We start from the raw sequence: 14,895 nt of genomic DNA on the forward strand, positions 1-14,895 counted from the left end.
TTAAATGGCTGGATTCCATCACGACGACCCGTACTTTCCAAATGAAGGCAACATAGGAATGCTCGAAGCAGAGTCTGACAATGAACACCAAATTCCGTTGGATGATCATCAAGCTGAAGGCTTCTCAGATGGATCGGACTCTGAGCCTGAAGTCAACAACCTACCGCTCGTAGGTCAACCCCCGAACAATAACGCTCGACCATCTTTTCCAGGTCCTACTCCCTTATGGGCAAACAACTTGAATCGTTGGAGTGATGAACAGGGTCAACCCTTACCATACTTTGGGGACCGAAGCTTTTACAACGTCAGCAATGGTGGCTCTGCTGACCGAGCCCTGCCTGTCATTATCCACAGAATAGCTCGTAATGTCAAGCAAGGTAGAGCAGCCATCGACTGGGTCATGGAGATTGATGCCAACTCAGGTGTCAACATAGTCCGCATCCGCTGTCTTGAAGAAGACATGGAACAGACCCGGAGAACCAATGAAACCCTACAGCAACATCTGGTTGCCTCTCAAGCTGAAGTCATGGAACTCCGAGCTCGTCAAAGTGATCATGAGCAACACCTTCAAGAGGTGGTCCGTCAAATGAGAGACCTTAGGGTTCTCCCGAGGAATATTCATCGTCGTTAGATGATGTCTAGTACATCATTATCTTTAGGGTTAAGGATTAGCCTTTAAAATCTGTGCTCTAAGTAGCACTTGTCTGTAAAATATTCCTAACTTTCAGTACTCTAATTAGGAATCTAAGAACTGTCAAACTTTTCTATATGGTATGATGTAAGACCTACTGTTAGGTCGATTTTCCTTGAACTTATTACATCAGTAATACAAGTATTATTGAAATCTATCTAAATTGTGGGAAAAATCTATACACTTGTGTTTTCCTACTAATATTTCTTGTTGTGATTTCAAAAACTCATTCAACTGTTGGGCTATGGTTAGTTAGTCCATATATCACTCTCACGTTTCTTACAAAATGATTCTTACCATTTTTCTTACCTTTATAAACTTATAGCTGAAAGATGCCTCCTCGCAAATCTCCCAGGAATAATCCTGCACCACCACCTCCTCCGCCTCCGGTCATCGATACTGCAGCCCTAAATGCTACCGTAGCTACAGCAGTGGCAACTGCCATGACTCAGTATCACTCTTCTGATGCCAGCAGAGGTGGAACCCCTGTGGAATCAATCCCGGTTGAAACCCCTGTGCGCTCGAGAGAGTGCTCTTACAAGGATTTTACCAACTGCAAGCCGAAGTCCTTTCATGGGACCGGCGGAGTCATTGCTCTCTCGCAATGGTTCGAGAAGACGGAAGCGGTCTTCGAAATATGTTCATGCCCTGCTGCGAGCAAAGTGAAATATGCCGCATGCACCTTTGAAGGAAAGGCCCTGACGTGGTGGAACGGCCACATTAAATCTCTAACTCTCGTCGTAGCCAACGACATAGGCTGGGAAACGATGAAAGACCTCATGATTGAGGAATACTGCCCGAGGGGCGAGATTCAGAAACTAGAGCAGGAGCTTTGGAGCCTGACCATGAAGGGCACCAACATTGTCGCTTACACCGCCAGATTCAGCGAACTGGTGGCCCTCTGCCCTAATATGGTTCCCACTGAAGGGAAAAAGATCGAAAGGTACATATGGGGGCTTGTGCCTCCGTATCAGGGGAATGTTCTAGCATTAAACCCCGCTACCTTCGACAGTGCCAAACGATTGGCACAACGACTCATTGACCATGGAGTCAAAACCCCTGCAACCACAACCACCCTAGCCATCCCGGAACTCTCCAAACCCACTGATACTAAGCGGAAATTCTGGGATGAAAAGAAGAAGCAACAGGCTGCCAAAAAGCAGCAAATTGTGGCAATACATGCCGCAATAACCCCTGCTACTGCTACTACTACTCCGGTGGGTGGGTATGCTAGAAGTTCGCCCAAGTGCAACAAATGCAACTACCACCACAATGGCCCCTGCCATGAAATGCAGTGCTCTAACTGCCACAGGAGAGGACACACAGTCCGTTTCTGTAAATCTCCGGCGAGACCGATCGCCCAAGTCCCCGGCTCTGACGCGAGCCCGACCTGCTATGGATGTGGCGAAGCAGGCCACTATAATAGGGACTGCCCCAAGGCGAAAAATGCTGGCGGAGCAGGGAGGGTACTAGCGATAGGCCACGGGGAAGCAGTTGCTGGCCCGACAGTGGTGACTGGTACGTTCCTCCTCGATGACTCCTATGCATGCATTCTATTCGATAGTGGAGCGGAGCGAAGCTTTGTAAACCATAAATTTACTTGCATGCTTAATCAACCACCGCACGCACTCAAAGAACTATTCACAGTAGAAATGGCTAATGGAAAAACTGAAAGTACGAGTAGCATATACTTAGGTTGTACCCTAACTCTAGATAACCATTCAGTCCCAATCGACCTCATGCCAGTCTCAATAAAAAGTTTCGACGTTATCATTGGCATGGATTGGTTAAGCCTTCATCGCGCCGACATCATGTGCTATGAGAAAGCAGTCCGTTTAAACCTTCCGTCTAACGAAACTCTTATAGTCTACGGCGACAAACCCGGAGCAAGTCTTCGCATCATATCAAGTATTCAAGCACAGAAGTATCTGCGTAAGGAATACCATGCATTCCTTGCTCACGTCGTCGACACAAGCCTCAAAATGAAAGAACTAAAGAACATCCCTGTAGTGAGCGACTTCCCCGACATCTTCCCAGAAGAACTACCCGGGTTACCTCCGCAACGACAGGTCGAGTTCAGAATCGACTTAGTCCCAGGAGCTACCCCGGTAGCCAAGTCGCGCTACCGCTTAGCACCAGCTGAGATGCAGGAACTCTCTGGTCAACTTAACGAACTGCTCAGCAAGGGCTTTATAAGACCAAGTTTCTCACCTTGGGGAGCACCGGTCTTGTTCGTTAAGAAGAAAGACGGATCATTCCGTATGTGTATTGACTACAGAGAACTCAACAAACTGACGGTCAAGAATCGTTACCCTCTGCCTCGCATAGACGATCTATTTGACCAACTGCAAGGGGCGAACTATTTTTCTAAGATTGATCTGAGATCCGGATATCACCGGTTACGAGTGCTAGCGGAGGATCTTCCAAAGACAGCCTTCCGAACTCGTTATGGACACTACGAGTTCGTGGTGATGCCATTCGGATTGACCAATGCGCCAGCAGTCTTCATGGATCTTATGAATAGAGTATGTCGGCCGTATTTGGATCAGTTCATCATCGTTTTCATTGACGACATCCTGATCTACTCCCGAAGTAAGAAAGAGCATGGCGATCACCTGCGACAAGTTCTAGAGACATTACGAAAAGAGAAGCTTTATGCGAAGTTCTTGAAATGTGAATTTTGGATCCGGAGAGTCGAATTCTTAGGACACGTGGTAAGCGAAGAGGGAATCCACGTAGACCCATCCAAAATTAAAGCCATTGAGAACTGGTCAGCACCTAAGACGCCTACAGAAATTCGCCAATTTCTAGGTCTCGCTGGCTACTACCACAGATTCATTCAGAACTTCTCTCGAATAGCGAAACCTCTTACGACCCTAACCCAGAAAGGCGTGGCCTTTGACTGGGAAGAGAAACAAGAAAGAGCGTTCCAAACGCTCAAACGAGCCTTGTGCACCGCACCAATACTATCCCTTCTCGAAGGAATAGAAGACTTCGTATTCTATTGCGATGCATCGAATCAAGGGCTCGGATGTGTCCTAATGCAGCGAGGTAAGGTCATCGCCTACGCCTCGAGGCAGTTGAAGACACACGAGGTTAACTACACGACCCACGATCTTGAACTAGGAGCAGTGGTGTTTGCTAAAAAGATCTGGAGACATTACTTGTATGGAACGAAGAGCACTATCTTTACTGACCACAAGAGTTTACAACACATTTTCGATCAAAAGGAGCTCAACATGATACAACGACGGTGGGTCGAGCTACTCAGTGATTACGAATGCGATATTCGTTATCATCCGGGTAAAGCCAACGTAGTAGCAGACGCCCTAAGTCGGAAGGAATATTCTGGTCGAAAAATCAAGTCATTGTCAATAACCATCCATTCACACTTTTCTAATCAAATCCAGACGGTCCAACTTGAAGCCATGAAACCTGAAAATGTGACGAGTGAATCCCTCAGAGGAATGGACAAGAATTTAGAAGCCAAGGGTGACTGAGCCTTATATTTCATGGATCGGATCTGGACACCGAAACACGGTGGTTTCCGAGACTTGGTCATGACCGAGGCGCACAGCACTCGGTATTCCATCCACCCAGGTTCAGATAAGATGTATTAGGATCTTAAAAAGCTATACTGGTGGCCTACTATGAAAGCAGAGATTGCTACCTTCGTGAGTAAATGCCTTACTTGCGCAAAGGTTAAGGTCGAGTACCAAAATCCCTCTGGTTTATTGCAACAACCAGAGATCCCAGAATGGAAGTGGGAGCGGATCACTATGGATTTCATAACCAAGTTGCCCAAGACAACGGGTGGACTTGATACCATATGGGTCATCGTCGATAGATTGACCAAGTCTGCACACTTCCTACCTATCAAAGAAACCGACAAGATGGAGAAACTTACGAGAACATACATTAGGGAAATCGTACGGCTACATGGTGTACCTATGTCCATTATCTCCGATAGAGATAGTAGGTTTACCTCAAGATTTTGGCAATCACTACAACATTCCCTAGGAACAAGGCTAGACATGAGCACAGCCTACCATCCTCAGACCGACGGACAGAGTGAGAGGACCATCCAAACACTGGAAGATATGTTGCGAGCCTGCGTGATTGACTTTGGGAAGGCATGGGATACTCATTTACCCCTTGTCGAGTTTTCCTATAATAACAGTTATCACACGAGCATCAAGGCTGCTCCATTTGAAGCCCTCTAAGGCCGAAAGTGCAGATCCCCTCTGTGCTGGGCTGAGGTGGGTGATACCTAACTAGCAAGGGGGCAAGCTTCCGACATTACTCTTACCGGTCCGGAAATCATCTGGGAAACGACAGAGAAGATCGTTTAGATCTGTGAACGATTGAAAGCCTCTAGAGACCGACAGAAGAGCTACGCAGATAAACGAAGGAAACCTTTGGAATTTCAGGTGGGAAACCGAGTCCTTCTCAAAGTCTCACCCTGGAAGGACTTGATACACTTCGGCAAGCGTGGGAAGCTTAATCCAAGGTACATAGGGCCTTTCGAAATTCTTGCAAGAGTCGGCCCCGTAGCTTACAAACTCGATCTACCAGGCGCACTTCGTAACGTACATTCTACATTCCACGTATCTAACTTGAAAAAGTGTCTATCCGATGAGACTCTCGTAATCCCACTCGACGAGATCGAGATCAACGAGAGCCTCAATTTTGTGGAAGAACCAGTAGAAATCATGGACCGAGAGGTCAAGCAAACAAAACAAAGTCGCATACCCATCGTGAAGGTTCGCTGGAACGCTAAGCGGGGACTTGAATTCACATGGAAACGCGAAGATCAGATGCAACGCAAGTACCCACATTTGTTTCCCTAATCCACAAGTGTTCTCTTACTTTGAATTTCGGGACGAAATTCCCTCTCACGGGGGGATGATGTGACAACCCGATATTTCATAACTTTCTCTTACGAAGTCAGATTTGGACGTTCATTTTATGCACGCTCTCGGTTTAATGTATACTATGACTTTCGTTTAGATCGCTAAGGCTAGAAACTATTTTATCGTAAATTCACTTGTAACGATTCCCGGTGTCATGCCGATTTTGCCGTAAAACTTCGACAGATCATAACTTCTTTGTTATAACTCGGATTTTGTGACAACCCGATATTTCAACTCTTTGTAATAGCCTAATAGGTCAAGTATTGTAAACATTTTTGAGTTAATAAAATTAACTTTGATAATAAAATGTCCAAAAAGTTTCTATTTAAATTCTTCTATGTTTAAATATCATTAAACCATGATCGTACGTAAAAAGAACGCCCAAATCCGACTTCGTATATTGAAGTTATGATTTTTCCAAGTTCAGCTTAGCAACAGACAGCTAAAAACTCAAAACGGAGATCGAGCGACATTTGGCCGGAATGACCTAAACGAGAATCAAAGGTCTCGATAATGGTATTTCAACGGTAAAAAGTCTGGCAAAAACCGACGTCAGATAAAGAAGTTATGAAATTTTTAAAGAAATTCCTTAATCACGTCATTTTAATAAATAAATAATAAAAATAATTTCGGAATTTGCCAACGGAATCTAAACGAAAGTTGTAGATCGTAGTCTCACCTTCGCGGGGATATAAATAACGTCGAAAACGGAGTTCGTATGAAGGACATATGAATTTTTGAAGTTTGATAAATAATTTATATATAATTTTTATTAAAAATTCGGTATTATCCGAAGAGGAGTCAGCCTAGGGCCGAGGTACGCGCTGCGTACCCTCGTACGCCCTGCGTACTCGAGGGCACGGCCTCGGATCGTCCACGTCGCCCTATGCGAAGCTACCCGACCCGCTGTCCCATCCGACCCGCCCCATCCGAAATACGTAAGCGATGACATACGGGTACGCGCTGCGTACGCCCGTACGCCCCGCGTTCGGAGGCGGTTCAACACCCCTATAAAAGGGATGCGAGCCTTTCCGAAAAATTTGTTCATTTTCTCTCTTTCTCTCACGATCTTGCCTCGATTTCCATGCCCGTTCAAACCCGAAGCTCTGGTCTGGTCTTTTTGCTCAAGTCCCGAGGGTCGATTTTACTCCCGAGATTCCCGAGAATCCCGAGAAAAATCCGTTTCCCGAGACGAAACTCTGCCCGGTTTTCGATCTCGCTATCTTCAAACTTCCAAGTGAGTTCATACCCCTTATTTTACCTTTGAAATGCTTTTAAATGGTTTAAATACTTTATGGGGGGAATACAAGTTAAACACTTATAGTTATTGCTTCGATCACATGTGATTGCATTAATCACATGTGATTAATAACTAGGAAACCAATGATTTTATCACTGTTCAAACTGTTTTACTTCAAAATGTTTTACAAACTCTTTTACTTATCAAATGCTTTATTGTAAACTTTGTTTTACTACCTATAAATTTGCATGCCCATATATGTATAGCTGTATAAATAATGTTTAAAGGGCTTAGGAAAGCCACCTGTCCTATTTCCTTTTCCTCGATTTGGATGTGGTCTGGTGGAATTTCGGGTGACCATCCGAGGGTCGTTTCAATATTAGTTATATATCATATATACATGTATAGACATCAAAGTATTTCCATATTCATACTTATCAGCACATCATTAGTAAGTTACCATCGGGGTAACACGGGATCATACTACTACAATTTCTAGATCAACGAGTCAGTTCATTCAGGAGTCAATACTTATTACTAAGAGAACATATACAACGATACTAGAACAAGTAACATTTTATTGCATATACACGAATACGTTAACAATTGTGATCCACTGTATGGGAGCATGTCTTAATTGTCATGACCCGAGTTGTAGCCAGAGTCTCTTGGAGGGAGAGCGTGAGTTTGCGTATAGATCTATACTGGATTGACTATCCTACACCTCACTGCTAGCTACAGTGGGACCGACAGGTCTGCGGGTGCCAAACGTCATACCTTATTTTTCGACTATACGTTGTCGATGTTACCAGTCGATAGTATGGTGCAATTTATCACATGATACCTTAATATAAACCCGGTTTAAGGTAGTTAGTACAGTAGTAGTTCCTATAAAACAAAACTACAGTACTACAATAATTTACCCATTACATTTTGGTGATAACCTCACTTAAACTTTAATGTACAAACTATATTTTGATAAATGATAGTTACACTTGGGAAATTACACACTTTTACCTCAAACGAGCATACAAAACAGTTAAGCCTTGGTAGAGGGCTACTTTAACAGAAAATATAGGTTTTTCTGAGAGATTCAAACTTTTACAAACACTTACATACATTTACAACTCATACTTGCGATAGGTTCAAACGTTTTGATAACAAACCTCGACACTAAAATACTTATGAATTCACCAGCTTAATGCTAATAAACTCTTTCAAAATAACTTGTATTCTCAGGTCATCAGTAGACAGGTACCGATGGTAGCTTTTGAGAAGATGGAGCGCATTCAAGACTCATCATACTATTTTGATTTAAATTATATTTTTGGTGTCTAAAACTGTACGGAACACGCTTGTATTAAAATTTTATATTTAATGCAATGGATGATGTTGTTTGCTTATTTACATTTACTGTGTTGTGATACTTTACATGACGTCCTCCGCCCCAGAACGTTTCCGCCATTCTTGGTTTTGGGGTGTGACAGATTTCAGCGTTCTTTATATGTATGGAACCCTTGAGATCTTATATCAAAAAAAGTTATTTTTGACGCTTATTGTCTCTAAATTGAGTAACCTGAATCTACGGGTGTTACAATAACAGGTTACAACCGTTGGTATATTTTGGAAAGGAACCCAATTCGGGAGGATTTCAATTATATAATCCGCAAAAAGATAAAATCATTATAAGCAACTATGAAATTTGTGATGAAAATTAGACATAGAAATGAAGTAATGAACCTGAAAATCAAAATGGAAATCAACCGGGTACAGTAACATTTTTTTAGAGTAATGAACAAGCAAGCCAATATAATAGTGGTTCAAGCCCAATTGTAACAGAATCCGATCAGTTCATGGATTTGTCCTAAACTGACCAATCTGATGAAACTTCTCACGATGATAGAAGCCCATTGGAACCCGTTGATGATCAAAATATCGATGCGAATTCTATCCCACTTCGGCGGTCTACTCGAACTTCAGTGTTGCCAAGAAGATTAAATGACTACGAGCTAAATGTGGATCATTTAATGCTGAAATTCGATGAAGAACCAAAGAATTTTAAGGAAGCCAAAGTGAACAAAAATTGGCACAATACAATGAAGGCCTAACTTGACTCCATCGAAAAGAACAACACTTGGAAAGTAGTTCCTCCACCTAAAGATGCTAAACCTATCGGGTTAAGATGGTCTAAAATTAAAAAGAAATACAAGTGGATCAATTACAAGGTATAAAGCACGTCTAATAGCTAAAGGCTATGTACAAGAGCAAGACATTGATTTTGATAAAATATGCATGTCGGTAACTCGACTCGAGACAATAAGATTGTTGATTGCTCTCACATCTAGGAACGGATGGAAGATTCAACACTTGCATGTAAAAACGACATTTTTATATGGTGACTTAAAAGAAGAAGTGTTATTTGCCAACTGGAGGGTTTCATGAAGCAAGGTGAAGAAACAAAAGTTTACAAATTGGAAAAAGTTTTATACGATCTTTGACAATCTTTGAGAGCATGGAACCTGAAGCTTAATAATAAGTTGAAAAATATGGGTTTTCAATGATGCATGCGAGAAAATGCGGTTTATAGAAAGGTTTCAAATGGATAATATATAATTGTTGCGGTTTATGTGGATGGTTTGTTCACGACGGGAACAAGTTTAGAGTTCATAAACCAATTCAAGAAACTAATGGCATTGCATTTTGAAATGTCGGACCTTGGTGGACTGACTTGCTACTTGGGTATTGAAGTATTGCAAGAAAACGGTTGTGTAAAGGTAAAGCAAGAGAATTATGCCATGAAAATTCTAAAAGATGCAGGTATGGAAGACTGTAATTCAACTCAATGTCCTATGGAGCCGGGACTTAAATTGGCTAAAGCTGAAGATAAACTTGGAGTTGAAGCTACCCATTATCGAGAAATAGTGGGTTGCTTGTGATATCTCTTGCACACTCATCCCGGTTTAGCATATTCATTTGGAGTACTTAGCTATTATATGCAAAGTCCAAGAGAATCTCATGCACGCATCATTAAGCAAATTCATTACTTTCGTGGTACTCCATCTTTTGGGATAGTGTACAAACAGAGTAAAAATATGAGCTTGCTAGGTTACAGTGATAATAGTCGTAATGTTGATGTTGATTGTGGTAGAAGTACTACATGAAATGTTTTCTACCTTGGTGACTCACCTATCACTTGGTGCACCCTGATAGTAAGATACAACAGGTTTGTCCTTGTGTGAAGTTGAGTTCATGACAGCTACTGCAACTGCATGTGAGGTAGTTTGGTTAAGGGAGTTATTAGCTGAGTTGACAGGAATGAAGAAACATAAAGTACTGATTTGCATAGATAACAAATTAACAATAGCACTGTCAAAGAATCCTGTTTTCATGGAAAAAGCAAATATATCCACACTCGATTCCACTTCATTCGAGAGCGTGCAGAAAACAAGCAAGTGATTGTTTTCATGGAAGAAGCAAACACATCCACACTCGATTCCACTTCATTCGAGACCATGTAGAAAACGAGCAAGCGATTTTTGATCATGTTTCGGGAGACAAGCAACGAGCAGATCCACTTACGAAGGCCTTAACATAGATAAGGTTCACAGTGATGAGAGCGTTGCTTGGCGTGCATGAATAACTCTCAGCTCAGAAATTCAGGGGGTGATTGTTGGCAAATTTCACTCAGATAAGGTTGTAGGCGTGTTCCGATCCAGTTCATAATTCCTTGGAGTGTTGTCCAGTAACTTGGAATGTTGTCCAAGTTCCATAGTTTTCCTTGAGCCATAAGGAATGCTTTACATGGAAAGTTATTTAGGATTCATAGTTATATTCTAATGTGTTTATTTTAGTATATAATCGGATAGGATCCATTATTATGTAATCAGTGAGTTAAAAGATTAAAGTTTTGAGTAATTTTCTTCAATAAAAAGTCCAGTGAGTTTTAGGCTACAAGCTTTCGTATTTTGTGTTTCTTCTTTATCCTTAATTTACCATATTGACATTCCGCGGAGGATAACCTAATTCCCAGAAGTCCTCGTATGTCACCTCCACGGAATCCATGTCTATTTGAGGAAAGAAGTTTTTTTATGTCTATATTTTGGAAACCATATCCAAAATATGGCTATTATGGGGATAATCCCAATTTCCATTGTAGTCGTGGAAAGTTGGACTTGACTAGAATAGACAGCAACTCGTTTACAGAATATGAAATAAGTGTACCTATCTTATACCATTTTGTTACTTGTTCCCAATCCAAAGCGTTTGTGCAAAATGGCAGAAGACAAAAAAATGTTCCACAAATTCATCAACAATGGCATTTGGTGGAATTAACATTGACTCCCTTCCTCTGTAGTTTAATGTATTTGATTTGTAACGGTATATTTTCATAAGAGGCATAACTGGAGAAGAGAAAAATATTACAAGTAGCAAATAATTTCAATGAGTGTAAACATGTAATATCGTTATGAGTAAAAGTTTACAAAAAAATAAGAATGGAACTTGAAGAAAGCAGATAACATGAGTAAATACTTTTGTTAACAAATTATACATAACGAGTAAACTTGAGTTTAAAAAGGATCTAATTACTGTAGTGGCAAACACAGTTAATGATGAGATACTTAGTCATAGAACTTAAGGGTGTAAATTGAGGTCTCTCAACAAAGTTTGGTTATAAAATAGTTGCCTTAAGAACAATATCTTAAAAATTAGAGGTTATTTTGTGAATATGCGTCAGATTCGTGGATAATATCCATTGCTAATTATTATGTAACTATTTCATCAAAGCTCATATGATAAATCTTCAAATAAATAAATATCCACACATTATCTATCTCACAAAAATATGAACGTTGTAATTAATGTTACAGATTTAAGAAAAATTGCATCTTTTGTTTAGCTAAACATAAAATTGTGTTAAAGTGATATTCAATATAAAGGTCAAATAATGTTTCACCCGTAAATGTTTATACTTATTATATATATATATATATATATATATATATATATATATATATATATATATATATATATATATATATATATATATATATATATATATATATATATATATATATATATATATATATATATATATGCTATGAATTATTTTGATAACCAAAATATAAACCAAAACTTAAAAAAAAATCCAATACTTTCTCTAAAATATGCATACATTATGCATATTAAAGTTGATGAAAATCTTGTTCTTGTTACTTTTTATGGTCTTCTATATGTGTGTAAGAAAATATGTTTTTTATTTTTGGGGCATAGTTAAATCAACGGTGTAAAATGTCTATCAAAATTTTGAATATCATTTAGGGTAAATTACATGAATGGTCCCTATGGTTTGGGTAGTTTGCATGGTTGGTTCCTAACAAATTTTTTTAACTCGGAGCATCCCTATAATTTGTTTTTGTTGCGTATTAAGTCCTTGGCACACTTAAAAAGACTATTTTACCCTCGTTTTATTTATCTTGTTTTTATTATTTATTTTATTATTAACAAAAAAATAATGATTAGATACACGGGGCCCATCCCTCTCATAACCCCCTATTTCCTTTCGTTTATGTGAAACCCAACGAGACCATCGACACCCAAACGTTCTTCACCGGCGATAGACATTGACACCTCTCTCTCTCTCTCTCTCTCTCTCTCTCTCTCTCTCTCTCTCTCTCTCTCTCTCTCTCTCTCTCTTTCTCTACCATCACCAGTATCTGCCGCTCTCTTTGCTGCCACCAAAGTCTGACACTGTCACCCCCCGAACATCCCCTCCATCTCTCCAAACATCCAATTTCTCTTGCTCCAACCTCAATCCTCATCGGAGTCTCCTGAAAGACCACCCTCTCCTCCATCCGCCCATCTCCCTGTAAAATTCGAACCCTAGCTGACATTGATTTTTAAAATCAAAGAACATTATCTATTCCCCATCTTCTCTTTTCTCCATCAGTCGATCCTATTTACACCTTTGCCACCTCCTTTAGACCACCATCAAAACAAATCAACCGCCTTTGTGATTCAAGAACCCTCCCTCTTCCTCATATATCGGTGTTTCTCTTCAACCACTTCCGATCCCAACCACACCTCTAATGGATGTTCCATCTCAGATTTTGTTTTGACTTATAGGTATTTTGCTATTGTAATCCTTGTAATTAGTTTGCTTACAGGTTGAGTGTTGTATCTAAATTTTTTTGTGACTATGAAGTTGATTTGAGTTTTTGTTTATATGATTAGGTGGGTCAACAGTGAGGTCTCACTGAAATAGGGTAATGATGGAGAGAAGGTTGGAAGTCATTACAGGGGGGGGGGGGAACAAAGAGGGTTCCCATCGGTGGTGGTGCTGGCCGGAGAAGCAACTAGTACGGCTTATGCTGCTTGATGAAAAAGACATGCTTGATGAAGAAATGACTTGTGCTATTGCCAAAAACACAATCCATAACTCTCCATGAAGAAGACGTGCTTAATAAGTGATTTCAGTTTTGATTTTTGTCTTAACTGTACAAGTTCTCTGAGAATTTTGTAGAATAAAGGAGTAGAAATGGAATATTCGGCAAAATCAAATAGATGATGTGGTGGATGAGATATTGACAATTCATACATCTCTCCCTCCAAGACCAAGAATTGAAAATGATGAAGGTGCAAAAATACCGATATGAAATATACTATTTGCCGGAGAAGGTTATGTTGGCAGTGACCGGATATCTTGAACGAAGAAGATGAAGATGGGGGTAATGGGGAATTGGGAAAGCAACAAAGGGATTACGGGATGGAATTAGGGTGGGAGCGTAAGCTTTTAATAATAACATAAATAATTATATAAGCAATAAATAAATTGAAAAAGAAATAAATAAGGGCAATTTAGTCTTTTTATATCTTTAAGGGACTAAAATTGCAACAAAATAATACCATAGGGATGGTCCGAGTTAAAAAAAGTTGTTAGGGACCAACCGTGTAAACTAACCCAAACCATAGGGACCATTCATGTAATTTACCCTATCATTTATCATATCTTATACTTCTTGTCCCACGTATTAAGATGGCATGACTTGAATTATGTGTCGTGAGTGTACATTTGGTCTATCTTCTAACACTTGGATTATCAAAGTTGACCTTTTGACTTATCAAGGTAATTAACTTTTCGGTATGTTCATATCTGAGTAATTATCTTTTTTTTTGTACATATATAGGTAACAAACTTTTTAGAAGTGTTCACATATGACCATTATGACCTGCTATAGCAGGTTAAATCCTAGATGTGAACGCTTTCAACAAGTTTGTTACCCAGATGTGTACAAAAAAAAATGGTTACCCAAATATGAACATAACGAAAAGTAAAAATTAAATTACATGAATGGTCCCTGTGGTTTGGGGGAATTTGTGGTTTTGGTCGCTAACTTATTTTTTTAACTTAAATGGTCCATACTGTTTATTTTTGTTGCGCGTTTGGTCCCCGTATTACCTAAAAATACTATTGTACCCTTATTAATTTATTTTATTTAATTAATTTTCTTATCTATGTATTTATTTTTTACATATTTAAAAAAATTAATAGACCACACATATTTGTATCTCTTCGGATGATCCCTACTATTTATTTTTTAATTAATTTAATTTTTTAACTCGGATGGTCCCTACTATTTAATTTTGTTACGAACTTGGTCTCTGTCTTACCTAAAAAGACTATTGTGCCCTTATTAATTTTTTTTAATTAATTGACTTGTTTATGTACTTATGCTTTATATGTTTAAGAAAAATTAGTAGACCCCATATATCTATATCTCCTCACCATCCCATCTTTCATCATTCTCAACTTCTATTTATTTTTCATCTTTAGTAATATCGACGCCTTCATCATCACTTCTTTTTACGGTCCTTCAACTCTGTCGAATCAACACCACAACCCACTAAAGATGAAGAGACAGTAGGTTATGGTGTTGGTTCGCCAGAGTTGAAGTACCAAAAAAAGGACGGTGAAGACGTCAATGTTACTAAAAATGGAAAAGAAATAGAAGATGGGGAGGATCAGAGATGAAATGGTGAATGGTAAGACTCAA

The sequence above is a fragment of the Lactuca saligna genome, chromosome 8 (assembly GCF_052625555.1).
Source record: "Lactuca saligna cultivar CGN05327 chromosome 8, ASM5262555v1, whole genome shotgun sequence".
NCBI classification, from domain to species: Eukaryota; Viridiplantae; Streptophyta; class Magnoliopsida; order Asterales; family Asteraceae; genus Lactuca; species Lactuca saligna.